The 25,924-nt window shown below is 38.2% G+C and overlaps 1 long non-coding RNA gene across 1 annotated transcript in view; it reads left to right on the top strand.

Annotated features, from left to right (window-relative positions):
* The first annotated feature begins 1,811 nt into the window (after positions 1-1,811).
* The window catches only part of LOC138423176 (uncharacterized), a 93,538-nt gene continuing 69,425 nt past the window's right edge, over positions 1,812-25,924 (top strand). Inside the window, exons 1-3 of the long non-coding RNA XR_011250158.1 lie at positions 1,812-1,902; positions 2,942-3,047; positions 3,888-4,041. This is a non-coding gene — a long non-coding RNA (uncharacterized lncRNA). The remainder of the gene's footprint in view (positions 1,903-2,941; positions 3,048-3,887; positions 4,042-25,924) is intronic.

Raw genomic sequence — 25,924 nt, forward strand, 5'->3', positions numbered from 1 at the left:
GTGGTGGTGGTGGTTAATCACTAAGTCCTTAGTTTGTACTTATTGAAAGAATCCTTTGAAAATTATACAGAAATAAGTCCTATATATGTATTTATATGTGCAATATATAAATATCCTATTACACACACACACACACACACACACACACACACGGTATTGTTTAGTCACCAAGTCATGACTGATTCTTTTCAACCCCATGGACTGTAGCCTTTCAGGCTTCTCTGTCTATGGGATCTCCCAGGTGAGAATACTGGAGTGAGTTGCCATTTCCTTAAGTATCTTCAAAATATGTATCTAAATCTTCAGAATCAAGTTCAGACTCAGAACCATCGATATCCATGATGTTCTATGTAATATTGTTACCTGAAATGGTAACATGGCACTTCTTAATGAAAAATATGCCTTCTTTGTCCCTGAGACTTCCCTCCAAGACACTAGCACCAGTTCTGCTAAATATCATGGTTGTAATGTCACAAGAAAAATGTCAACAGGGGGTCTCAGACAAGTATATGTGTGCATATGCAATGACAACATGCTCTGTGAGATGCCAGAGGTTTATTTTTTTTTCCCTTTAGGATGGAGAATGTAAGAAAATGTGCACATCAAAATGGCTGAAACAAAATTGATGTTTGAATTGGTTTCTAAAAGGAGCACACATTTCTGAGCTGATTCTTGGAGAATTCATAGTTAGCTGGGATTCAGCAAGGTAAGATTCCCCACTCAGAAGGAAAGAATGGGTGTGAAGGAGATGGAAAGAAGCCTTGGGTGTCACAGTGATCTATAATATTAACAGGGTGGTGGTTTGGGAAGAAGCAGGAGTCTCACCCTATAGTGTTGACTCCCTCGGGGAGCATAATAAAACTCGAATCCTGTTCATAATTGCAGAATTTGGGGCTATGTTATACAGAATGCAGCAAGACTAGAGGCGACAGATGTGACAGACTGAAATAGCCATATTTGGTTTAGAATTCCAATGATAAGAGACTATTCTCTGTCACTTTGTGTCCATGCCATGTGTGGGGATCCTGGGGGATTAAAACACAGATCAAGCTCCCCATTCTCTGAGATTTCAATCCAGCGGGGATTCAAAAACTAAGGTTCTGGTAGAGAGCTGAGCTTGAGAACTCCAAGGATAGGAATCAGACATGGAATGGGGTGCCCAGGAAGACCTCTTGGAGAAGAACATTTGAGGAGTGCTTGCATGAGGAGCAGTGAGGGAAACCAAGACTGGAAGAGGGGGGAGACAGAAAAGTGTCTTTTACTCAGGCAAGGGCAGGTGAGGAAGCCAATCCATCTGAGGGCCCACTGGGCACAGTGACTTGTGAAGATATCAAGGGCATGAAGGGCAGACCTTGGTGGGACAGGACAGATGAAAGAGGGAAGGTCAGGAAGTGAGCCAGGTGAAGCCCACAGAGGAATGCCTGCGTGTTGAGGAATTTTGAAGGTCTGGGTCTTGTCCCTTATCAGTTATCCCAAGCCCATGAGGTTTACCTGTCAGAGAAGACAATCATAATAAACAGGGATGGCACCTGTCCACTCAGGAAGTCCCTGGATATTACAAGCAGGGGTTTCTGGGGCGGAGGAGGAGCAAAATTGAGGTAGACAGCGTAGGTTCTCAGTTTCAAGGACCGGCAAGGACCTTGAGTGCCCAGTTCACCTGCCTTCTGACCCTCAAGCCCTCCCCGCCCCACCGGAATGTAGGTTGCTGTTCCCTTGGTCATTTTTCACCAGTATGTGGTCCCGGTATTTCATCAGTATGCATTGGTCCCGGTGTTCAGATTGGCTTGCTCACAGCGCCATCTGGCGTCCACACGTGGGAGCTGAGAGCAGCCATAACAGGAAACTGGGGACAAAGCTGGTCCACAGCCGCGCACAGAAGGGACCACACTGGGAGCAAGACAGGTGAGGGTGGCCGCTGGAGCCCAGGCGCCTCAGTCCGGAGGTGGGCAGGGTTTTATGGGCCCCATCTCACTGGCTGCAGGATCCTTTTGTGTATGTGTTCTCTTAGAGACTCTTTGACTTCCTGACACAATCCTTGCCGATTTTCTTCATTGTCTCAATGCTAAGAGGTTTGTACTGCAATCCCTTCCTCAGCTTTTTGTTGGGGGTTTTCTTCAAATATATAATAATTGTTGGTAGATTATTAATACTTTGTCTATCAAGGATAAATAGTATTTCCTTTAGCTTATTTTAATCATTCTCAACTTCAGGGTTTGTTTTTTTTTCTTCTTCTTCTTCGTCTTCTTCCTTTCTCCCACCATTCCTCTGTCTCCTCCACACCCTTCTTTTCTGGCACATTGCCTCTAATAAATGTTATGTCTGACAAAACCCTAGCACGGCCTCTCTGAGCCCTCCTCTGGACTAAGCCTAAACTTCAGCCTATAAAGACAACAACAACAACAACAACAAAAAACCAGTTTCTAAGAGCCCATGCTGCCTCCCTAGGTTAACCCTGGACCTTCCCCACCCCCATTAAACTGTTAGCCTGAGAAAACTCGGGCAAAGGAATTTTCTGTTTATTCTGCTCCTGGAGATAAGCTCCTGTGTCTGTGGGAGCCTAACTTTGATAAATGCTGGCTGACAAACCCAGCCCTCCTTTCCCACTTCCTGTAACTCTCCCATTTCCTGACCCTCCTGAGCACCCCCTTGATGCTCCCATTCCTGCTCTTCCCTAGTTCTCCCATAAAAATGCTCAGTTACCTCAGAGCAAACAGAAGTGAAGTTTTGTTCGCACTGGCCCTTTTTCCTGTGACAGCAGTGTGTTTCTGATGAGAATCTATGTTTATCCTTTTAACTGCTGTTAGTTTTGTCTATCTTTGACAGTTAATCTGGCTCCATGGATGGGGTCTGGATCAGAAGGACCATTGAACCCTTGGAGATGACAGAACACTCAGCTGCAAAGAGACCCTTATCTAATCTCCCTTCTTCTTGCCCATTGCAGTATCTGGTGGTAAGCCCGGCTGCTGACCCAGTGCTCCAGACAAATGTATGCTGAAGCGTGATGAGGAGTAATTTTGGTTCCTACAATCCTGAGTACACTATCTGGGGTGAGGTTAGAATCTCAGACTTCTTGTCTGTGCAGAAATGGAGATCCTTGCCTGTCCCTTGTTTTGTTATTGTTGTTCAGTCACTCAGTCATGTCCGACTCTTTGCAGCCCCATGGACTGCAGCACACCAGGTTTCCCTGTACCTCACCATCTCCCAGAGCTTGCTCAAACTCATGTCCATTGAGTCGGTGATGCCATCCAAACATCTCATCCTCTGTTGTCCCCTGTTCCTCCTGCCTTCAATATTTCCCAGCATCAGTCTTTTCTAATGAGTCAGCTCTTTGCATCACATGGCCAGAGTATTAGAGCTTCAGCTTCAGCATCAGTCAGCAGTAGGCTTCATTCCTGGGATCCTGGGCTACAACAAAAAAGTTATCTGGATCTTTTTAAAATTGAGATATAATTGGCATATACTGTTGTATTATTTTTTAGTGTACAACATAAAGAGACATATATACCATCAAACAGTTTGTTAGCATCCATCACCACAAATAGTTACAATTTTTTTTATTGTGATGAAAACTTTTAAGGTTTACCTTCTTAGTAACTTTCAGATATTCAATGCAGTGTTGTTAACTGTAGTCATCACACTGTACCTTATATTGCCAGGACTTATTTGTCTTATCATTGGAAGTTTGTGCATTTTTACTTCTTTCACTCATTTTACCCATCCTTATCTCCACTTCTGACAACTGCCAATGTTTTCACTTGGCCCAAGTCCCTGTGTTTTGTTTTACCTTCCGCGTGTGTGTGTGTGTGTGTGAGTGCCAAGTAGTTTCAGTCATGACTGACACTTTGTGACTCCATGGACTGTAGCGTGCCGGACTTCTCTCTCCGTAGAAATCCCCAGGCAAGAATCCTGGAGTGTGTTTCCACGCCCTCCACCAAAAGATCTTCCCAATCAAGTGATCAAACCCTCGTCTCTTATGTCTCGTGCATTGGCTGATGAGTTCCTTACCACTAGTGCCATCTTGGAAACCTATTCCATATATAAGTAAGTATATGTATAAGTATTTGTCCTTCTCTGACTTATTTAGTTTAGCATAATCTGCTCAATATCAATCCATGTTGTGGCAAATTGTAGAATTTCCTCTTTTTTTCAAATTTAAATTTATTTATTTTTAATCGTAGAATAATTGCTTGACAATACTGTGTTGGTTTCTGCCATATATCAATGTGAATCAGCCATAGGTACATGTATGTCACCTCTCTCTTGATCCTTCTGCCCATCTGCCACCACATCCCACCACTTTAGCTTGCCACTTAGCACTAGATTTGAGCTCCTTGTGTCATACAGAAAATTTCCCCTGGCTATCTGATTTTACATATGGTAATGAAAGTGAAGAAGAACTAAAGAGCCTCTTGATGAAAGTGAAAGAGGAGAGGGAAAAAGTTGGCTTAAAGCTCAGCATTCAGAAAACTAAGATCCATGGCATCTGGTCCCATCGCTTCGTGGGAAATAGATTAGGAAACAGTGGAAAGTGTCTGACTTTTTAATTTTTGGGGTTCCAAAATCACAGCAGATGGTGATCACAGTCATGAAATTAGAAGATCCTTACTCCTTGGAAGGAAAGTTGTGACCAACCTAGACAGCATATTAAAAAGCAGAGACATTACTTTGCCAACAAAGGTCCATCTAGTCAAGGCTGTGGTTTTTCCAGTGATCATGTATAGATGTGAGACTTGGGCTATGAAGAAAGCTGAGCGCTGAAGAATTGATGCTTTTGAAATGTGGTGTTGAAGACTCTTGGGAGTCCCTTGGACTGCAAGGAGATCCAACCAGTCCATCCTAAAGGAGATCAGTCCTGAGTGTTCATTGAAAGGACTGATGTTGAATCTGAAACTGCAATACTTTGGCCACCTGATGCAAAGAACTGACTCATTTGAAAAGACCCTGATGCTGGGAAAGATTGAAGGCAGGAGGAGAAGGGGACCACAGAGGATGAGACGGTTGGATGGCATCACTGACTCGATGGACACGGGTTTGGGTGGACTCCGGGAGTTGGTGATGGACAGAGAGGCCTGGCGTGCTGTGGTTCATGGGGTCACAGAGTCGGACATGACTGAGCGACTGAACTGAACTGAATGTACACGTTCCAATGCTACTCTTTCGATTCATCCCACTCTTTCCCTCCCCCACTGTCCACAAGTCTGTTCTGTATATCTGCATCTGCATTGCTGCCTTGCAGATAGGATTGTCAGTAGCATCAGATATGTATGCAGCACCATATATGTATGAATATATGTATACATATATGAACACACATATATGTATGTATTTACAATATTTGTTTTTCTCTTTCCTACTTCATTCTGTAAAACAGGCTCTGGTTTCCTCCACTTCATTAGAACTGAGTCAAATGCATTCCTTTTATAGCTGAGTAATATTCCATTGTGTATATGTACCACAACTTCTTTATCCATTCATCTGTTCTTGGACATCTATATTGCTTCCATTTCCTAGCTATTGTAAATGATGCTGAAATGAACACTAGGATACATGTGCCTTTTTCAATTATAGGTTCCTCAGGGTTTGGGGGATTCTTAAGTCATATGGTAGTTTCATTCCTAGTTTTTAAGGAATCTCCATAATGTTCTCCATATAGCTTTATCAACTTGCATCCCCATCAATAATGCAAGAGGGTTCCCTTTTTCTCTACACCTTCTCCAGTATTTATTGTTTATACATTTTTTGATGGTGACCATTCTGACCTGTGTGACCTCATTGTAGTTTTGATTTGCATTTCTCTAATAATGAGTGATGCTGAGCATCTTTTTCATGTGTTTATTAGCCATCTATATGTCTTCTTTGGAGAAATGGCTGTTTAGGCTGTCTGCCCACTTTTTGATTGGGTTCTTTGCTTTTCTGGTATTGAACAGCTTGTACATTTTAGATATTAATGCTTTGTCAGTTGTTTTGTTTCCTATTATCTCAACCATTCTGAGCACCATCTTCTCACCTTGCTTTTAGTTTCTTTCACTGTGCAAAAGCTTTTAAGTTTAATTAGATCTCATTTATTTTGGTTTTATTTCCATTGCTCTAGAAGGTGGGTCATAGAGGATCTTGCTGTGATTTATGTCAAAGAGTGTTCTGCCTATGTTTTCCTTTAAGAGTTTTATGGTTTCTGCTCTTACATTTGGGTCTTTAATCCATTTTTATTTTATTTTTGTGTATTGTGTTAGAAAGTGTTCTAATTTAATTCTTTTACATGTCACTATCCAGTTTTTCCGGCACCACTTATTGAAGACACTGCCTTCTCTCTGTTGTATATTCTTGCCTCCTTTGTCAAAGATAAGGTGCCTATAGATATGTGAGTTTATCTCTGGGCTTTCTATGTTGTTCAGTTAGTCTATATTTCTCTTTTGTTCCAGTACCATACTTTTGTGATGACTGTAGATTTATAGTATAGTCAGGCAGGTTGATTCATCCAACTCCATTATTCTTTCTCAAGATTACTTTGGATATTTGGGGTATTTTGTATTTCCATACAAATTGTGAAATGTTTTGTTCTGGTTCTGTAAAGAATACCATGAGTAGTTTGATAGAGATTGCATTGAATCTATATATTGCTTTGGGTAGTATAGTCATTTTTATAATATTGACTCTTCCAATCCAGGAACATGGTATATCTCTCCATCTTTTTGTGTCATTTCGATTTCTTTCTTCAGTGTCTTATAGTTTTCTGCATGTAGGTATTTTGTCTCTTCAGGTAGATTTATTCCTAGGTATTTTATTGTTTTGTTGCAATGGTGAATGGAATTGTTTCCTTAATTTAAATTTCTGATTTTTAATTGTTGGTGTGTAAGAATGCAAGGGGTTTCTGTGTATTAATTTCATACTCTGTGACTTTTCTATATCCATCGATTAGCTCTAGTAATTTTCTAGTGGCCTTTTTAAGATTTTCTATGTAAAGAATCATGTCATCTGCAAACCATGAGGGTTTTGCTTCTTCTTTTCCAATCTGAATTCCTTTATGGGCTTCCCTGATAGCTCAGTTGGTAAAGAATCCTCCAGCAATGCAGGCGACCCCGGTTTGATTCCTGGGTCGGAAAAATCTGCTGGAGATGGAATAGGCTACCCACTCCAATATTCTTGGATTTCCCTTGTGGCTCAGCTGGCAAAGAATCCCCCTGCAATGTGTGAAACCCCTGGTTGGGAAGACCTCCTGGAGAAGGGAAAGACTACCCACTTCAGTATTCTGGCTTGGAGAATTCCATGGACTGCATAGTCCATGAGATAACAGAGTTGGACATGACTGAGCGACTTTCACTTTCAAGGATTCCTTTTATCTCTTTTTTCATCTCTGATTGCTGTAGCTAGGACTTCCAGAACTATGTTGAATAATAGTGATGAGAATGTTCACCCTTGTCTTGTTCCTGATCTTAGAGGAAATGCTCTCAATTTTTCAGTGTTGATAAAAATGTTTGCTGTGCGTTTATGATATATATGGCCTTGATTATGTTGAGGTATGTTCCTTCTATGTGTATTTTCTGGAGAGCTTTTAATCTTAAATGGGCGTTGAATTTTGCAAAATGCTTTCTCTGCATCTATTGGAATTATGTGATTTTTTCATCAAATTTGTTAATATGGTGTATCACATTGACTGGTTTGCATATATTGAAGAATATATTGTGATAAAGCCCATTTGATCATGATGTATGATCCTTTTCATGTGTTTCTGGATTCTGTTTGCTACAATTTTGCTGAGGATTTTTGCATTTATATTCATCAGTGATATTGGCCTGTAATTTTCCTTGTGTGTGTGTGTGGCAATTTTGTCTGGTTTTGGTATCAAGGTAATGGTGGCCTCATAGAATGAGTTTGGGAGTTTTCATCCTCTGCAATTTTTTGAAAGAATCTGAGGAAGATAGGTGTTAGCTCTTCTCTAAGCCTTTGGTATAACACCTGTGAAGGAATCTGGCCCTAGGTTTTTGTTTGTTGGAAGATTTTTTATTACAGTTTTGATTTCTTATGCTTGTGATTGATCTGTTCATATTTTCTATTTCTGCCTTGTACGACTTTGGAAGTTTGAGTGTCTTTAAGAATTTGTCCATTTCTTCTAGATTGTCCATTTTATTGGCATATATTAGCTCATAGTAGACTTTTGGGATCTTTTGTATTTCTGTGTTCTATGTTGTAAATTCTTTTTTATTTTTAATTTTTTTTTATTTGAGTCTTCATTTTTTTGGCTTGAGTCTGGCTAATGGTTTGTCAATTTTGTTTATCTCCTCAAAAACCCACCTTTTACTTTTGTAGATCTTTGCTACTGTCTCCTTCATTTCTTTTTCATTTATTTCTACTCTGGTCTATATGATTTCTTTGCTTCTACTAAGTTTAGGTTGTTTACTGCTGTTCTTCTTTTTCTAGTTGCTTTGGGTATAAGATTAGGTTGTTTGTTTGATGTCTTTCTTGTTTTTTTGAAGTAGGCTTGTATTTCTATATACTTCCCTCTTAGCACTGCTTTTACTGCCTTCCATGGGTTTTATATTGTTATGTTTTCATTGTCATTTGCTTCTAGGCATATTTTTATTTATTTATTTTTATTTCTTTAATGATCTGGTGGTTATTCAGAAGGGTATTGCTTAGCCTCCATGTGTTTGTGTTTTTTTTAATTATTTTTTCCTGTAATTAATATCTAATCTTATAGTATCGCAGTCAGAAAAAAATGCTTGAAATGATTTCAATTTTAAAAAATTTACCAAGACTTGATTTGTGGCCTCAGATGTGATATCTTCTGAAGAATGTTACATGTGCACTTGAGAAAAAAATGAAATTTATTCTTTTGGGGTTAAATGACCTGTAGATATGAAATAGGTCCAACTGGCCCAATGCATTGTTTAAAGCTCGTGGTTCCTTATTAATTTTCTGTCTGGATGATCTGTCCATTGGTGTGAGTAGGGTATTAAAATTCTCCATTATGATCATGTTACTGTCAGGTTTCTCTTTCATAGTAGTTAGCCTATGCCTTTTGTGTTGAGGTGTGCCTATGGTGGGTGCATATATATTTGTAATTTTATGTATTCTTCTTAGATTAATCCCTCGATCACTGTGTAATATCCTTCCTTGTCTTTGTAATGGCCTTTATTTTAAAGTCTATTTTATCTCATATGAGTGTTTCTACTTCCACTTTCTTTTGATCTTCCATTTGCATGCAATATTCACCCCTCACTTTCAGTCTGTGTGCCCTAGGTCTGAGGTGGATCTCTTAGCCACTCAGTCATTTTTGACTCTGTGCAACCCTGTGGACTGCACCACGCCAGGCTTCCCTGTCTTTCCCTATCTCCTGGAACTTGTTCATTTAGTTTGCTCATTTCCTTTGGGATCAGCTGGTTGATCTCCTTGCAGTCCAAGGCTCTCAAAAGTCTTCTCCAGTAACACATTTTGAAAGCATCAGTTCTTCAGCACTCAGCCTTCTTTATGGTCCAACTCTCACATCTGTAGATAACTGCTGGAAAAACCATAACTTGGACTATATAGACTTTGTCAGCAAAATGATGGCTCTGCTTTTTATTATGCTGTCTAGGTTTGTTTTTGCTTTCCTTCCAAGGAGCAAAAGTCATTTAATTTCATGGCTGCATCCAGCCACCATCCACAGTGATTTTTGAAGCCCAGGGAAATAAACTGTGTCACTGCTTTCCCCTTTCATTTATCGTGAAGTGATGGGACCAGATGCCTTTATCGTAGTTTTCTAAATGTTGAGTTTCAAGGCAACTTTTTCCCTCTCCACTAAGCCCTCATCAAAAGGCTCTTTAGTTCCTCTTCACTTTATTCTGCCAACAAAGTGGTATCATATGCATATCTGAGGTTGTTGATTCTCCCAGCTATCTTAATTCCAGATTGTGATTCATCCAGCCCAACATTTTGCATGTTATACCCTGCAAATGAGTTAGATAAGCAAGGTGACAATATACAGCCTTGCAGTACTCTGATCCCAATTTTGAAATAGACAGTTCCATGTCCATTTCTAACTGTTGCTTCTTGATCTGCATATAGGCTTCTCAGGAGACAGGTAAGGTGATCTGGTACTTTCATCTGTTTATGAATTTTCCACAGTTTATTGTGACCCACACAGTCAAAGGCTTGAGCATGTTCAACAAAGCAGATGTAGATATTTTTCTGGAATTCTGTTGCTTTCCCCATCATCCAACAAATTTTGGCAATTTGATCTCTTGTTCCTCTGCTTCTTCTAAACCCAGTTTGTACATCTGCAAGTACTTGGTTAACATACTGCTGAAGCCTAGCTTGAAGTATTTTGAGCTTAACTTTGCTAGCTAGCATGTGAAATGAGCACAGTTGTATGATAGATTGAACGTTTTTTGACATTCCCTTTCTTTGGGTATGAAATGTAAATTGACATTTTCCAATCCTGTTGCCACTGCTGTTTTCCAAATTTGCTCATATATTGAGTGCAACACTTTAACAACAACATCTTTTAGGATTTTAAATAGCTTAGCTGGAATTCCATCACCTCCACTAGCTTTGTTCATAGTAATGCTTCCTGAGATCCACAATGTAAAATTATAAATACCATCTGAGTATGAAATGTAAAATAAAAATGAATTTCATGATGCATATCAAACAGTAGGAATTTTTTTAACATAAAATCACGAGAGCCATATGTTTACATTTTTGTGTTTTTAGTTTTTTTATTTTTTTGGATAGTTACCTAATTTGTGGGCAAGGAAAATAACTCAGGGTGATGATTATATTTGTTTGTTTACTTCATGAAGTTTTCGTGATCAATTCACACATTATTGTTCAGCACAATTGGACTAAATAGATATAGGTGTGATAAAATACATAAATATTTCAACAATTATGTTTTATGTTTATATCTACTTAAAATAGTATTACAAACCTTTCTTTTGTAACTTGAAACCATAAAACTAATCTAAATTAAGGTAAATATTACATATTCATTAACATCTAGATCATTTACAGATAGAATAAAATATAGGAACTTTTAATTGCTGAACAAAACTTTGTTGACTTTTGGCACATTTTAATATATAGTATGTTGCTAAGTCACATCAGTCATGTCCGACTCTCTGCAACCCCATAGACGGCGGCCTACCAGGCTCCTGTCCCTGGGGTTCTCCAGGCAAGCATACTGGAGTGGGTTGCCATTTCCTTCTCCAGTGCATGAAAGTGAAAAGTGAAAGTGAAGTTGCTCAGTCCTGTCCAACTCTTCACGACCCCATGGACTGTAGCCTACCAGGCTCCTCCGTCCATGGGATTTTCCAGGCAAGAGTACTGGAGTGGGTTGCCATTGCCTTCTCCAAATATATAGTATAGAGAAGCTAAATATGTTTGGAATCCATTTTCAAACATGATAAAAAGCACATGCATCTAGAAATTTATGAAATCATGTATTCATAAATTTGCTGCAGAGTGGTAACATGTGCCAGACAGTTAACAATTACTTCCTAGTTTTCTCTGTAAAAGAAAGGCATCTGATGGTTAAAAAGTTTATTCAAGATTTATAAATGATACTACTAGGTATAATAATGTTAAAAAATAGCAAGGAAAAGAATACATGTATTTTTTAAATTGAGGTATATCTGATTTATAATATTGTGCTAGTTTTAGACATACAGCAAAGTGATTTAGCTGTATGTGCATGTGTTTGTGTTTATATATTCTTTTTAAAATTCTTTTTCATTATGGATTATTACAGGGTATTGCATATAGTTTCCTGTGAGAAACAGTAAATCATTGTTATTTATCTATTTTACATTTGGTAGTGTATATCTATTAATCCTATACTCCTAATTTATCCCTTCTCCCACTTCTGCTTTGGTAACTGTGTTTTTTCTCTATGTAAGACATGTTTATGATAGTGAAAGATAAGGAGAATATGTTTTCATTAACGTTAAAGGAGAGTAATTTTTCTGGAAGGATAATGATTTGTTGTTTCAGAATGATATATAGAAGGGCAAAACAAAATTAAACGGATTATTTTTAATTTTTAGATTGTTTATGGGAAAGGAATTTTGGAAAATGAATCATCTTGTGTGGTCAGAACTGGCTAAGATTGCAAGAATTTTACGAAGTTTATAAAACTCTGCCTTAGAATTAATAATACAATGATGCAAAACTAGAATTTGGTTCTCTTTCTCTCCTAAAACAAACAAAAACAAAATTAGTTAGATTAGTAGCATGAATTCTAAGAAAAGTTTGTGCCTCACCTATTAATTTTTTTGCCAAGGAAACCAATATTTTGTATATGAAAATAATTGTCTTTAAAACACCTTTGGCTACTTATTAAAACTGAGTTCTTATTATTAAAAGAGATTTTTTACAGCTCTAGAAATCTTATATATTTTGCTGTGAAAGATTTTAATTGTCACGAGGGATAAACTTATTGTTTCACAATGACTGATCCTATTTAGTGACGTTTTCAACCTTTGACATTTTTTACAATTTCCCAAAATAGAATTTTAAATAGAGTCTTTTTGACCTCAGACTAACTTTGAGAATGTACAAAAAGGCCCCTGGAAAATCTTAAAGTATTTATAGCTTATCTTGTAAAAGATGCCAAAGTTATTTAGTTCCTTTCATGTATGTTAAATTATGTAGACTACATTGTCAAATCAGAAATTATAAAGTTTTCAATATTCTTTTTGTCAGAATACTATGTTACAATGTATGCCACAGAAATAGATAATATCCCTTATCAAGTAAACTATATCAGAACTTTAACCATGGTCATTCCTTTTGAAACTTTGCTTTTTTAAAAATGTATACTTTCTGAGCTGAAAGAAATTTCTCTCAAACTGTTCTTAAAAGTATAGCAACTTGATAAAATATCCTTGTGTGATATGCAGTTGTTTTTTTTTATCTATATCCCTCCAGATTTTGATTCTTGTATTTGTGGCACTGTAGTAATTTGCATATGTTCAACAAAAATACCTTTTAATTTAACAGGACATAGTTGGAAACATTGATTATATTAAAAGACTTCAGAATTGTGTATTTGAGAATGATATTCATAGAATCAGATATTGCCTGAGAGCTTTAATGAACTAAGATTGACTTTAAGAAGCTAGTAGTTGAAAGTCCCCTTTCCAACCCTTTTTTTTTTTTTTGGCCTGGGAAGAAGAAAAATATAGGGAAAAATGTCAGTTGATGATTGTAAGGTTAAGATAGTGATGCAGACGCTGTATCAGATGCAGTTTTATTGATATAGCAAATTCACACATACTCTGATATCCAGCATATAGCTAGCTATTGATCTGACAAATGCTTACCTCACCATACTGTCCACTAGGAGCAGTTTCCTTGGTGTGGGCGTGAGGGGTGGGGGTGGTTGCCCAATGGGCGGTTCAAATTTCACTACTCAGTGGACCTCCACTGCGGTGTAGGGAAGATGGGCGTGGTTGGACTTATGATGGTACTGTGTCGCAGTCTCTCTTACCTTCACTGTCCTAACTTAGGAATATATCAACTCTCTAGTCTTGTGTCACAGTTTGCAGAGATGTTCATCACTTCTCCCTTCACAATTCCATTGATGCATGACATTATGACATTATGCTGATTGGACCTAGAAAGGGGAATAGCAACTAAACTTAGTAGTAATACATTTGCATATCAGAGGATGGAGAATAAATTCAAATAAAATTCAGGAAGCAACTTCAGTGACATTTATAGGAATCCAAAAGTGTAGCGCATGTCCATAAATCCCTTTTAATGTGAAGGGTAAATTGTTGTATCTGGTCCACCCCAAAACTAGGAGGCACAACACCTAGTCGGAGTTTTGTGTTTTGGAGGCAACATGTTTCTTGTGTGAGAGTGTTAGTCTGTCCTGTGTATCACATGACCAGAAAGATACTAGTTTTAAGTGGGACTCAGACAAGAGAATTTGAACAAACTCCAGGAGATAGTGAAGAACAGGGGATCATGGCATGCTGCAGTCCATGAGGTCTCAAAGAGGTGGACGTGACATAGTGACTGAACAACAACAAAGAGAAGGCTCTCTTAACGGATCCAGTATCCTGTCCAAACCACTCTGCCACTTGGACCACATAATCCAGCAGCTCCAATGGTTCTTAGTTTCATTTTTTCACAAGGATACTATTTGAAGGCATTGGCAGCCCCCAGAGGCATATCTCAGAACAGGTCTTTAGGATTTTAGAGCAAGGTCCTGCTCTCATTCTCCAACTAATTATTTGGGATTTTTCTAGGACTGCCAGAATATGCAAGATAGAATTCACAAGTGCATATTATAGTTTTCTATTGAAACATAACTTTTACCTCTTGTCACCACCTCTTCTGTGAGAGAGAATCATAGACTAATATGTTTGCAGAATTAAGTCCAGTCTTATTAAAAATGATTGATTGTTTGCATAAGTAGAGCAAGATTAGTGATTGACCACAAGGTGTCTTGAGTTTGCTGGAACTTTTCATAAAGGTGGCATTGAAATATGTATATCATATATGAAACGAATTGCCAGTCCAGGTTCGATGCATGATACTGGATGTTTGGGGTTGGTGCACTGAGACGACCCAGAGGGATGGTACAGGAAGGGAGGAGGGAACGGGGTACAGGATGGGGAACATGTGTATACCTATGACAGATTCATGTTGATGTATGGCAAAACCAATACAATATTGTAAAGTAATTAACCTCCAATTAAAATGAATAAATTTATATTTAAAAAAAGCCTGTGGAGAGTGTGAAGCCAATCCAAGAATTTGCCACTAGATTTTAACCTGTAATGCTTAATAGATTTAGGTGAATTTCTTTATTCTATATATTCCCCCAAATATTCTGAGGTCCCAGACGTGCTATAAACTGAACTTTTTAAATGACATATAAGTTAGGAAACCCCATAACCCAAGTACAGGTCAGATTTTCCAAGGGGAACTTTCTAAAAATGGTCCTTAAAGTCAATCTTAGTTCTTTAAAGCCCTCAGGTGATATCTGATTTGATGCACATTATATTCAAAGCCTTAGGATTATAACCAGTGTTTCCAAATGTATCCTACTGCAAGGAGAAATTGTCGTTGAACTTACGCAAATAACTATATTACCATAAATATAAGAATACTCATTGAGATTTTTAGAATTTTGAAAATAGAGATAAAAAGTAAGTATTCTATCTTTGTACACAAAGCTATAATTTACCAAACTGCAGAAAGTTACACATATTAATAGCTTAAGAGAAAAGGATATTTTTCAATCTCAGAAACAATACTAAAGAAACTATGGAAGTTTTCCTCCCAAATGTCCAAAACATTATAATTTTCCTTGTCAGTTCATTCATTCACATGGAATTAATTCTTATTCTGTGTGATTGGTGGTTTGCAGTTTTAGTGACATTAATGTCTTCATGCTTTCTGTATATTATTACTCAGTCCAGTGATATGGATTCAAATTTGGTCACATTAGGCCAACATAGGGGATTCTTGCTTGTAGTTAACTTTTAAAACTTTTACAAAAGAATCAAAGCAAAACATTAACTATCTGTGACTGTTAAGTGACTTAAAATGGCCATGATTAAATTTCTTATGAGAGCTTGCTGTATAAAGAAAACTAGTTATTTATGTGGCATGCAGCATTTTAACATAACTGGACAGTGAGGGTTTTGACAGATTTTTATGAAATTCATACAGTTTCTGGAATATCTGTATCAGAAACATTTAGCCACCTCATATAACCTAAGAAGTTTATTATCTCTATTATTTGATAGCATTTCCTACATAATTTAACATACTACGTAACCAAATTATTTTAGCATCTCCCTTTTACAAATTAAGAAACAAATCCTTTGAAACTTTCCAATGGCACTCTGGGGAATCTCACATCAGTTTGAAGTAAAAAGTCTCCCTTTCAATATTGATTTTGAGACTCTGTCAATATTATCAAAAGGTTTGAACAGTTCATTAAATAGTATCAGAGGAAACTGTGAAAGCGTACTTAGTTACATATTTAACCAAAGTGACAAATAACCAGAGGAAATGCAGGAAATGGCATAGCTGTAAAAAAAAATGTAGCTCTCTAAATGTTGAGAAAGCTCTATTTTCTTAAGCGATCAAAGGAATTATAAAGACAATATGAAGGAGACAAAATAAATTTAAGACACAAAATCTTGATTTACCAGGCACAATATGTAAAAGGTAAAGGAAAACATTTTTTTTCAATTTCTTCTCAACGTAGACCTGAAATCTAAGAAACCTTCATTTCTATAACAGAACTAAATTCTGATTTCACATCAATGTAGTATTATTCTTAAGACTAAGTTTAAAAAAAATAAATCCATTCATCATTAGCCAGATTTGATCATAGATTATGAAATTCCTTTTCAGGATTTTTCCCACAGTCTTTCTACAACACTTTAAAAATACCCATTCCATTTTAATCTTCTGTGTTCCTCTTTCATATTCTGTAATATTAACTAGTCAGTCTTTTTTAGGATAAAATTCATACAGTTGTTTTCATACATTGTTCATACATTGTTTTCCTCAATTAAAACACATCCTTCATCCCTCTTCTTATCAAAAACAAATCTTGCTTTCCATGCCTACAGAGTTTTGTTTTTTCTTTACCATATTAGCCCTAGAGTTTCATTTATATATGTTGAGACTTTCTCAACACTGGTCATGTTCTTTTACATAGAGAACTAGGAAGTAAACAGTTGTTAACTTTGACCAAATAGTATCATTCTGTAGCAAATTTATATCATTTCATAATTTTCTAGAGGCATATGCTCTTTTGCATGTAATTAATACTTTATCTTAAAAGTTTGGCTTATATACTCAGGAAATCATCACTGCTCTCAAGACAATGACTATACTACTAATACTCTCCTCCCCTGCAAAGTTTCACTGTGACCCTTGACAATCCCTCCTCTTTGCCCTTCTCTGACATCTCATTCCCAAGCAACCACTGATATACTTTCCATCACTATAGATTTTTTTTGCATTTTCTAAATTATATCAATAGGATCATACACTATGTATTTTTTTGTATGCTTGATACATAGCGTTGATAGCTTACAGTGAACGATGTTGGATTCATGATCTTCAAAGATTTAGCTTCAAGACCAGGGACCAGGATTGATCACTCAAGAGCTTTTGTGTAGCAGACTTTATTATTAAAGTATAAAAAGGGACAAAGAGAGCTTCTGACATAGACATCAGAAGGGGGACAGAGAGTGCCCCCCTCACTAGTGTTAGTAAAGGAGTTATATAATTTTTTAATAAGTTATTACAATAAAGCAAAATAATGTCTCAAGGTTGTAACGATCTTACTAGACTCACTCCCATAGTTTACATTTTTTTTTAATTTTAAAATCTTTAATTCTTACATGCATTCTCAAACATGAACCCCCCTCCCACCTCCCTCCCCATAACATCTTTCTGGGTCATCCCCATGCACCAGCCCCAAGCATGCTGCATCCTGCGTCAGACATAGACTGGCGATTCAATTCACATGATAGTATACATGTTAGAATGTCATTCTCCCAAATGATCCCACCCTCTCCCTCTCCCTCTGAGTCCAAAAGACAGGGAAAGAGACACAGATGTGCATAGTTTACATTTTAAGATAACAGGATTAGCCAGAAGGTTTTCAGGAGGGAGAAACTGTCCTCAAGCAGGATATATTATTGTTGTGTAATCCTTAGTACAGAGTTTAAACTGAGCTGTTTGATATGTAATCATCAGTTCTGGGCTTAAAGGAAAACAAAAATGTGTTATGTGACTATGACTAAGGAATGTAGAGGGAAAAAAAGAGATGCTTATCCTCTTCTCTTCCTTAAGAATTCCAGACCCCTTTCTCCTGTTTGGGGATCTTGGGCTTATCAACCTGCCTAGGAACTTACTCTCTCGGCGTAGCCATTCACTTAGTATAACCATTCTGATATTCTTCCATCCATATGACTTTTTCAAAGTCACATTTTTCTTTCTTAAATTTTATGGAGTATAGTTGATTTTAAAATATCATTTAAAATGATATTTCAGTTTTCAGTATACAGCACAGCAAAAGAGTTATACAAGTAAATATGCCCACTCCTTTATTAAAGATTCATTTCTGATACTGGCCATTAAAGAATATTGAGTAAAGTTCCCCATGCTATGCAGCAGGCTCTTATTAGTTATTTATTTTATATATAATACTGTATTTATGTCAATCCTAATCTCCCAATTAGTCCCCTTCTTAGTACTTGGATGCAATCTCAAAAACAACAGAATGATCTCTGTTCGTCTCCAAGACAAACCATTCAATATCACAGTTATCCAAGCCTATGCCCCAAACAGTAACGCTGAAGAAACTGAAGTTGAATGGTTTTATGAAGACCTACAAGACCTTTTAGAACTAACACCCCAAAAAGATGTCCTTTTCATTATAGGGGCTGGAATCCTAAAGTAGGAAGTCAAGAAACACCTGGAGTAACAGGCAAATTTGGCCTTGGAATGCAGAATGAAGCAGGGCAAAGACTAATAGAGTTTTGCCAAGAAAATGCACTGGTCATAGCAAACACCCTCTTCCAACAACACAAGAGAAGACTCTACACATGGACATCACCAGATGGTCAACACCAAAATCAGACTGATTCTATTCTTTGCAGCCAAAGATGGAGAAGCTCTATAGAGTCAACAAAAACAAGACCAGGAGCTGACTGTAGCTCTGATCATGAATTCCTTATTACCAAATTCAGACTTAAATTGAAGAAAGTAGGGAAAACCGCAAGACCATTCAGGTATGACCTAAATCAAATCCCTTATGATTATACGGTGGAAGTAAGAAATAGATTTAAGGGCCTAGATCTGATAGATAGAGTGCCTGATGAACTATGGAATGAGGTTCGTGACATTGTACAGGAGACAGGGATTAAGACCATCCCCATGGAAAAGAAATGCAAAAAAGCAAAAAGGCTGTCTGGGAAGGCCTTACAAATAGCTGTGAAAAAAAAGAAGCAAAAAGCAAAGGAGAAAAGGAAAGATATAAGCATCTGAATGCAGACTTCCAAAGAATAGCAAGAAGAGATAAAGCTTTCTTCAGTGTTCAATGCAAAGAAATAGAGGAAAAGAACAGAATGGGAAAGACTAGAGATCTCTTCAAGAAAATTAGAGATACCAAGGGAACATTTCATGCAAAGATGGGCTCAAAAAAGGACAGAAATGGTCTGGACCTAACAGAAGCAGAAGATATTAAGAAGATGTGGCAAGAATACACAGAACTGTACAAAAAAGATCTTCACGACCCTGATAATCATGATTATGTGATCACTCAAGTGGGCCTTAGAAAGCATCACTACGAACAAAGCTAGTGGAGGTGATGGAATTCCAGTTGAGCTGTTTCAAATCCTGAAAGATGATGCTGTGAAAGCACTGCACTCAATATTCCAGCAAATTTGGAAAACTCAGCAGTGGCCACAGGACTGGGAAAAGTCAGTTTTCATTCCAATCCCAAAGAAAGGCAATGCCAAAGAATGCTCAAACTACTGCACAATTGCACTCATCTCACATGCTAGTAAAGTAATGCTCAAAATTCTCCAAGCTAGGCTTCAGCAATACATGAACCGTGAACTTCCTGATGTTCAAGCTGGATTGAGAAAAGGCAGAGGAACCAGAGATCAAATCGCCAACATCTGCTGGATCATGGAAAAAGCAAGAGAGTTCCAGAAAAACATCTATTTCTGCTTTATTGACCATGGCAAAACCTTTGACTGTGTGGATCACAATAAACTGTGGGAAATTCTGAAAGAGATGGAAATACCAGACCACTGACCTGCCTCTTGAGAAATCTGTATGCAGGTCAGGAAGCAACAATTGGAACTGCACCTGGAACAACAGACTGGTTCCAAATAGGAAAAGGAGTATGTCAAGGCTGTATCTTGTCACCCTGCTTATTTAACTTTTATGCAGAGTACATCATGAGAAACGCTGGACTGGAAGAAACACAAGCTGGAATCAAGATTGCTGGGAGAAATATCAATAACCTCAGATATGCAGATGACACCACCCTTATGGCAGAAAGTGAAAAGGATCTAAAAAGCCTCTTGATGAAATTAAAAGTGGGGAGTGAAAAAGTTTGCTTAAAGCTCAACATTCAGAAAACTAAGATCATGGCATCTGGTCCCATCACTTCATGGGAAATAGATGTGGAAACAGTATCAGACTTTATTTTTGGGGGCTCCAAAATCACTGCAGATGGTGACTGCAACCATGAAATTAAAAGACGCTTTCTCCTTGGAAGAAAAGTTATGACCAACCTAGACAGCATATTCAAAAGGAGAGACATTACTTTGCCGACTAAGGTCCGTCTAGTCAAGGCTGTGTTTTTTCCTGTGGTCATGTATGGATGTGAGAGTTGGACTGTGAAGAAGGCTGAGCACTGAAGAATTGATGCTTTTGAACTGTGGTATTGGAGAAGACTCTTGAGAGTCCCTTGGACTTCAAGGAGATCCAACCAATCCATTCTGAAGGAGATCAACCCTGGGATTTCTTTGGAAGGAATGATGCTAAAGCTGAAGCTCCAGTACTTTGGACAACTCATGCGAAGAGTTGACTCATTGGAAAAGACTCTGCTGCTGGGAGGGATTGGAGGCAGGAGGAGAAGGGGACGACCGAAGATGAGATGGCTGGATGGCATCACGGACTCGATGGACGTGTGTCTGTGTGAACTCCGGGAGATGGTGATGGACAGGGAGGCCTGGCGTGCTGCGATTCATGGGGTTGCAAAGAGTCGGACACAACTGAGCAACTGAACTGAACTGAACTTGTCCTGTGATGACCATAAGTTTGTTTTCTACAACTTTGACTCTACCTCTGTTTTGTAAATATGTTAATTTGCACTAAGATTCCACATGTAAGCAATGTCATATGATATCTGTCTTTCTGTGTCTTACTTATTTCACTCAGTATGACAATTTCTAGGTCTATCCATGTTGCTGCAAATGCCATTATTTACTTCTTCTTTATGGCTCAGTAATATTTTATTGTATATACATGCCACATTTTCTTTGCCAACTTTTCTGTTTTGTTTTTTTAATTATTGGAGTATAGTTGCTTAACAATTTTGTGTTAATTTCTGCTGTACAGCAAAGGGAATGAGATATGCTATCCATATATCACCTCTTTTTTGGATTTCCTTTCCATTTAGTTCACCAATGAATACTGAATAGAGTTCTCCATTTCTGTGTCTCTATATCTGCTCTGCATATAAGCTCAACTAAACCATTGTTTCCTATATTCCACATCTATGTGTTAACATATATGCTTTTCTCTTTCTGACTTACTTTGCTCTGTATGACACTCTCTATGTTCATCCATATGTCTATGAATGACCCAGTTCCATTCCTTTTTATAGCTCAGTAATATCCCTTTGTGTTGTTTGAAGAGGGTGTTTGTTATGACCAGTGCATTCTCTTGGCAAAACTCTATTAGCCTTTGCCTTGCTTCATTCCTTATTCCAAGGCCAAATTTCCCTGTTACTTCCAGGTGTTTCTTGACTTCCTACTTTTGCCTTCCAATCCCCTATAATGAAAAGGACATCTTTTGGGGGTGTTAGTTCTAAAAGGTCTTGTAGGTCTTCATAGAATCATTCAACTTCAGCTTCTTCAGCATTACTGGTTGGGGCCTAGGCTTGGATCACCATGATATTGAATGGTTTGCCTTGGAAATGAACCAAGATCATTCTGTCGTTTTTGAGATTGCATCCAAGTACTGCATTTCGGACTCTTTTGACCATGATGGCTACTCCATTTCTTCTGAGGGATTCCTGCCCACAGTAGTAGATATAATGTTCATCTTAGTTAAATTCATCCTTTCCAGTCCATTTTAGTTCGTTGATTCCTAGAATGTTGATGTTCACTGTTGCCATCTCCTGTTTGACCACTTCCAATTTGCCTTGATTCAAGGACATAACATTCCAAATTCCTATGCAATATTGTTCTTTACAGCATCGGACCTTACTTCTATCACCAGTCACATCCACAACTGGGTATTGTTTTTGCCTTGGCTCCATCCCTTCATTCTTTCTGTAGTTTTGTCTCCTCTGATCTCCAGTAGCATATTGGGCACCTACTGACCTGGGGAGTTCCTCTTTCAGTATCCTATCATTTTGCCTTTTCATACTGTTCATGGGATTCTCAAGACAAGAATACTGAAGTGGATTGCCATTCCCTTCTCTAGTGGACCACATTCTGTCAGACCTCTCCACCATTACCTGTCTCTCTTGTGTGGCCCCACATGGCATGGCTTAATTTCATTGAGTTAGGCAAGGCTGTGGTCTGTGTGATCAGATTGGCTAGTTTTCTGTGACTATGGTTTTAGTGTGTCTGCCCTCTGATGCCCTCTTGCAACACCTACCGTCTTACTTGTGTTTCTCTTACCTTGGACGTGGAGTAGCTCTAGCAAAGCACAGCTGCTTCTCCTTACCTTGGACGAGGTCGCCCCTCCTGACCTTGAAAATGGAGTAGCTCCTCTTGGCCCTCCTGCACCTGCACAGCCGCTGCTCCTTGGACATGGGGTAGCTCCTCTCGGGCACAGCCCCTCAAGAATACAGAGAAGAACTGTACAAAAAAGATCTTCATGACCCAGATAATCATGATGGTGTGATCACTCACCTAGAGCCAGACATCCTTGAATATGAAGTCAACTGGGCCTTAGAAAGCATCACTACGAACAAAGGTAGTGGAGGTGATGGAATTCCACTTGAGCTATTTCAAATACTGAAAGATGATACTGTGAAAGTGCTGCACTCAATATTCTGGCAAATTTGGAAAACTTGGCAGTGGCCACAGGACTGGAAAAGGTCAGTTTTTATTCCAATCTCAAAGGCAATGCCAAAGAATGTTCAAACTACTGCACAATTGCTAGCAAAGTAATGCTCAAAATTCTCCAAGCCAGGCTTCAGCAATACGTGAACCGTGAACTTCCAGATGTTCAAGTTGGATTGAGAAAAGGCAGAGGAACCAGAGATCAAATTGCCAACATTCACTGGATCATGGAAAAAGCAAGAGAGTTCCAGAAAAACGTCTATTTCTGCTTTATTGACTATGCCAAAGCCTTTGACTGTGTGGATCACAATAAACTGTGGAAAATTCTGAAAGAGATGGGAATACCAGACCACCTGACCTGCCTCTTGAGAACCTATATGCAGGTCAGGAAGCAACAGTTAGAACTGGACATGGAACAACAGACTGGTTCCAAATAGGAAAAGGAGTATGTCAATGCTGTGTATTGTCACTCTGCTTATTTAACTTCTATGCAGAGTACATCATGAGAAACGCTGGACTGGAAGAAGCACAAGCTGGAATCAAGATTGCCGGGAGAAATATCATTAACCTCAAATATGAAGATGACACCACCCTTAAGGCAGAAAGTGAAGAGGAACTAAAGAGCCTCTTGATGAAAGTGAAAGAGGAGAGTGACAAAGTTTGCTTAAAGCTCAGCATTCAGAAAACGAAGATCATGGCATCTGGTCCCATCACTTCATGGGAAATAGATGGGAAAACAGTGGAAACAGTGTCAGACTTTTTTTTTCGGCTGCAAAATCACTGCAGATGGTGATTTCAGCCATGAAATTAAAAGACGCTTTCTCCTTGGAAGGAAAGTTATGACCCACCTAGATAGCATATTAAAAAGCAGAAGGTCCATCTAGTCAAGGCTATGGTTTTTCCAGTGGTCATGTATGGATGTGAGAGTTGGACTGTGAAGAAAGCTGAGCACTGAATAATTGATACTTTTGAACTGTGGTGTTGGAGAAGACTCTTGAGAGTCCCTTAGACTGCAAGGAGATGCAACCAGTCCATCCTAAAGGAGATCAGGGTTTTAAGGACTGATGCTGGGCTGAAACTCCAATACTTTGGCCACCTCATGCGAAGTGTTGACTCTTTGGAAAAGACCCTGATGCTGGAAGGATTGGGAGCAGGAGGAGTAGGGAACAACCGAAGATGAGATGGCTGGATAGCATCACCGATTCTATGCATATGAGTTTGAGTGAACTCTGGGAGCTGGTGATGGACAGCGAGGCCTGGCGTGCTGCGATTCATGGGGTCGCAGAGTCAGACAGGACTGAGCGACTGAAATGAACTGAACTGAACTGAACTGAATATCCCATTGTATACATATACAACATCTTCTTTATCCATTCCTCTGTTAATGGACGTCTCAATCATTTCCTTGCCCTGGCTATTGTAAATAGTGCTACAATGAACACTGGATTGCATGTGTCTTTTTGAATTGTGATTTTTCTCTGCGTATAGACCCAGTAGTGAGATTACTGGGCTACATGGTAGTCCTTCTACTCGCTATATTGTTGTTGTTTAGTCACTAACATGTCTGACTTTTTTGTGATGCTATAGACTGTAGCCTGCCAAGCTACTCTGTCTATGGGATTGATTAGTCACGAATATTGGAGTAGATTGCCATTTGCTTCTCCAGGCGATCTTCCCGATCCAGGGAACCTGCATCTCTTCCATTGCAGGCATATTCTTCACCACTGAGCCACCTGAAACCCATGCAGGAAAAAAAGCAAATTTCAAAAAGAAACACTACCCCAATATTTCTCATTGATTTTTCTTGTTTCTTGAGGTAGGACTGTGCTGCTATAAATGTCCCTCTTACAACTACTTTTGTTATGTCCATAGGTTTTGGATAATTGTATTTTCATTCTCATTTTTTTCTAGATTTTTTTTAATTCCTCTTTTATTTCTTGATTATTTAGTAGCATATTTTTTAGACTCCATGTGTTTGTGATTTTTTTTTTTTAGTTTTTTCCCTTGTAATTGATTTCTGATCTCATAGAGTAGTGGTCAAAAAACATTTGCTTGATAAAATGTAAATTTTATTAAATTTACTGTGGCTTGTTTTCTGACCTATCATGTGACCTATACTGGACAATGTTCCACATGCACTTGAGAAGAAAATGCTTCTTTTAGATAGCATGTTCTATAAATATCAGCTAAGTTTTTCTGGTCTATTGTGTTATTTAGGGCCACGATTTACATGTTAGTTTTCTGTCTGAATGATCTGTCCATTGGTGTAAGTGGGAAGTTGAAGTCTCCTACTATTAGTGTATTACTGTACGTTTTCCCACTTTATGGATGTTAGTATTTGTCTTATGTATTGAAGTGCTCTTATGTTGGGTGCATATATGTATACAGTTGTTTTATCTTCTTGGATTGATCTTTAGTTCATTATGCAGTTTCTTTCCTTGTGTTTTGTCAGAGTCTTTACTTTAAAGTCTATTTGTCTGATATGATTATTGCTACTCCATCTTTCTTTTAGTTTCCATTTGCATGGAATATCTTTTTCCACCCCCTCGGTTTCAGTCTGTGTTCATTGCTAGGTCTGAATTGGATCTCTTGTAGACAGCATGTATATGGGTCTTGTTTTTGTAGTCATTCACCCAGTCTGTCTTTTGGTTAAAGCATTTAATTCATTCACATTTGATTAAATTATCAATATGTATGTTTCTATTGCAATTTTCTTAGTTGTTTTGGTTTCCCTTGTAGATGTTTTTCTTCTTTTGTTTTTTCCTGAATAGAGAAGTCATTTTAGCATTGCTCAAAATGCTCAAAATTCTCTAAGTCAGGCCTCAAAAGTACGTGAAACATGAACTTTCAGATGTCCAAGCTGGATTTAGAAAAGGTAGAGGAACCAGAGATCAGATTTCCAGCATCTACTGGATCATTTAAAAAGCAAGAGATTTCCAGAAAAAACATGTACTTCTGCTTTATTTTCTACACCACAGCCTTTGACTATGTGGATCACAACAAACTGTTGAACATTCTTCAAGAGATGGGAATACCAGACCACCTGACATGCCTCCTGAAAAATCTGCATGCAGGTCAAAAAGCAACAGTTACAACTGGACATGAAACAACAGACTGTTTCCAAATGGGGAAAGGAATACATCAAGGCT

This window comes from Ovis canadensis, chromosome 18, assembly GCF_042477335.2.
Source record: "Ovis canadensis isolate MfBH-ARS-UI-01 breed Bighorn chromosome 18, ARS-UI_OviCan_v2, whole genome shotgun sequence".
NCBI lineage: Eukaryota > Metazoa > Chordata > Mammalia > Artiodactyla > Bovidae > Ovis > Ovis canadensis.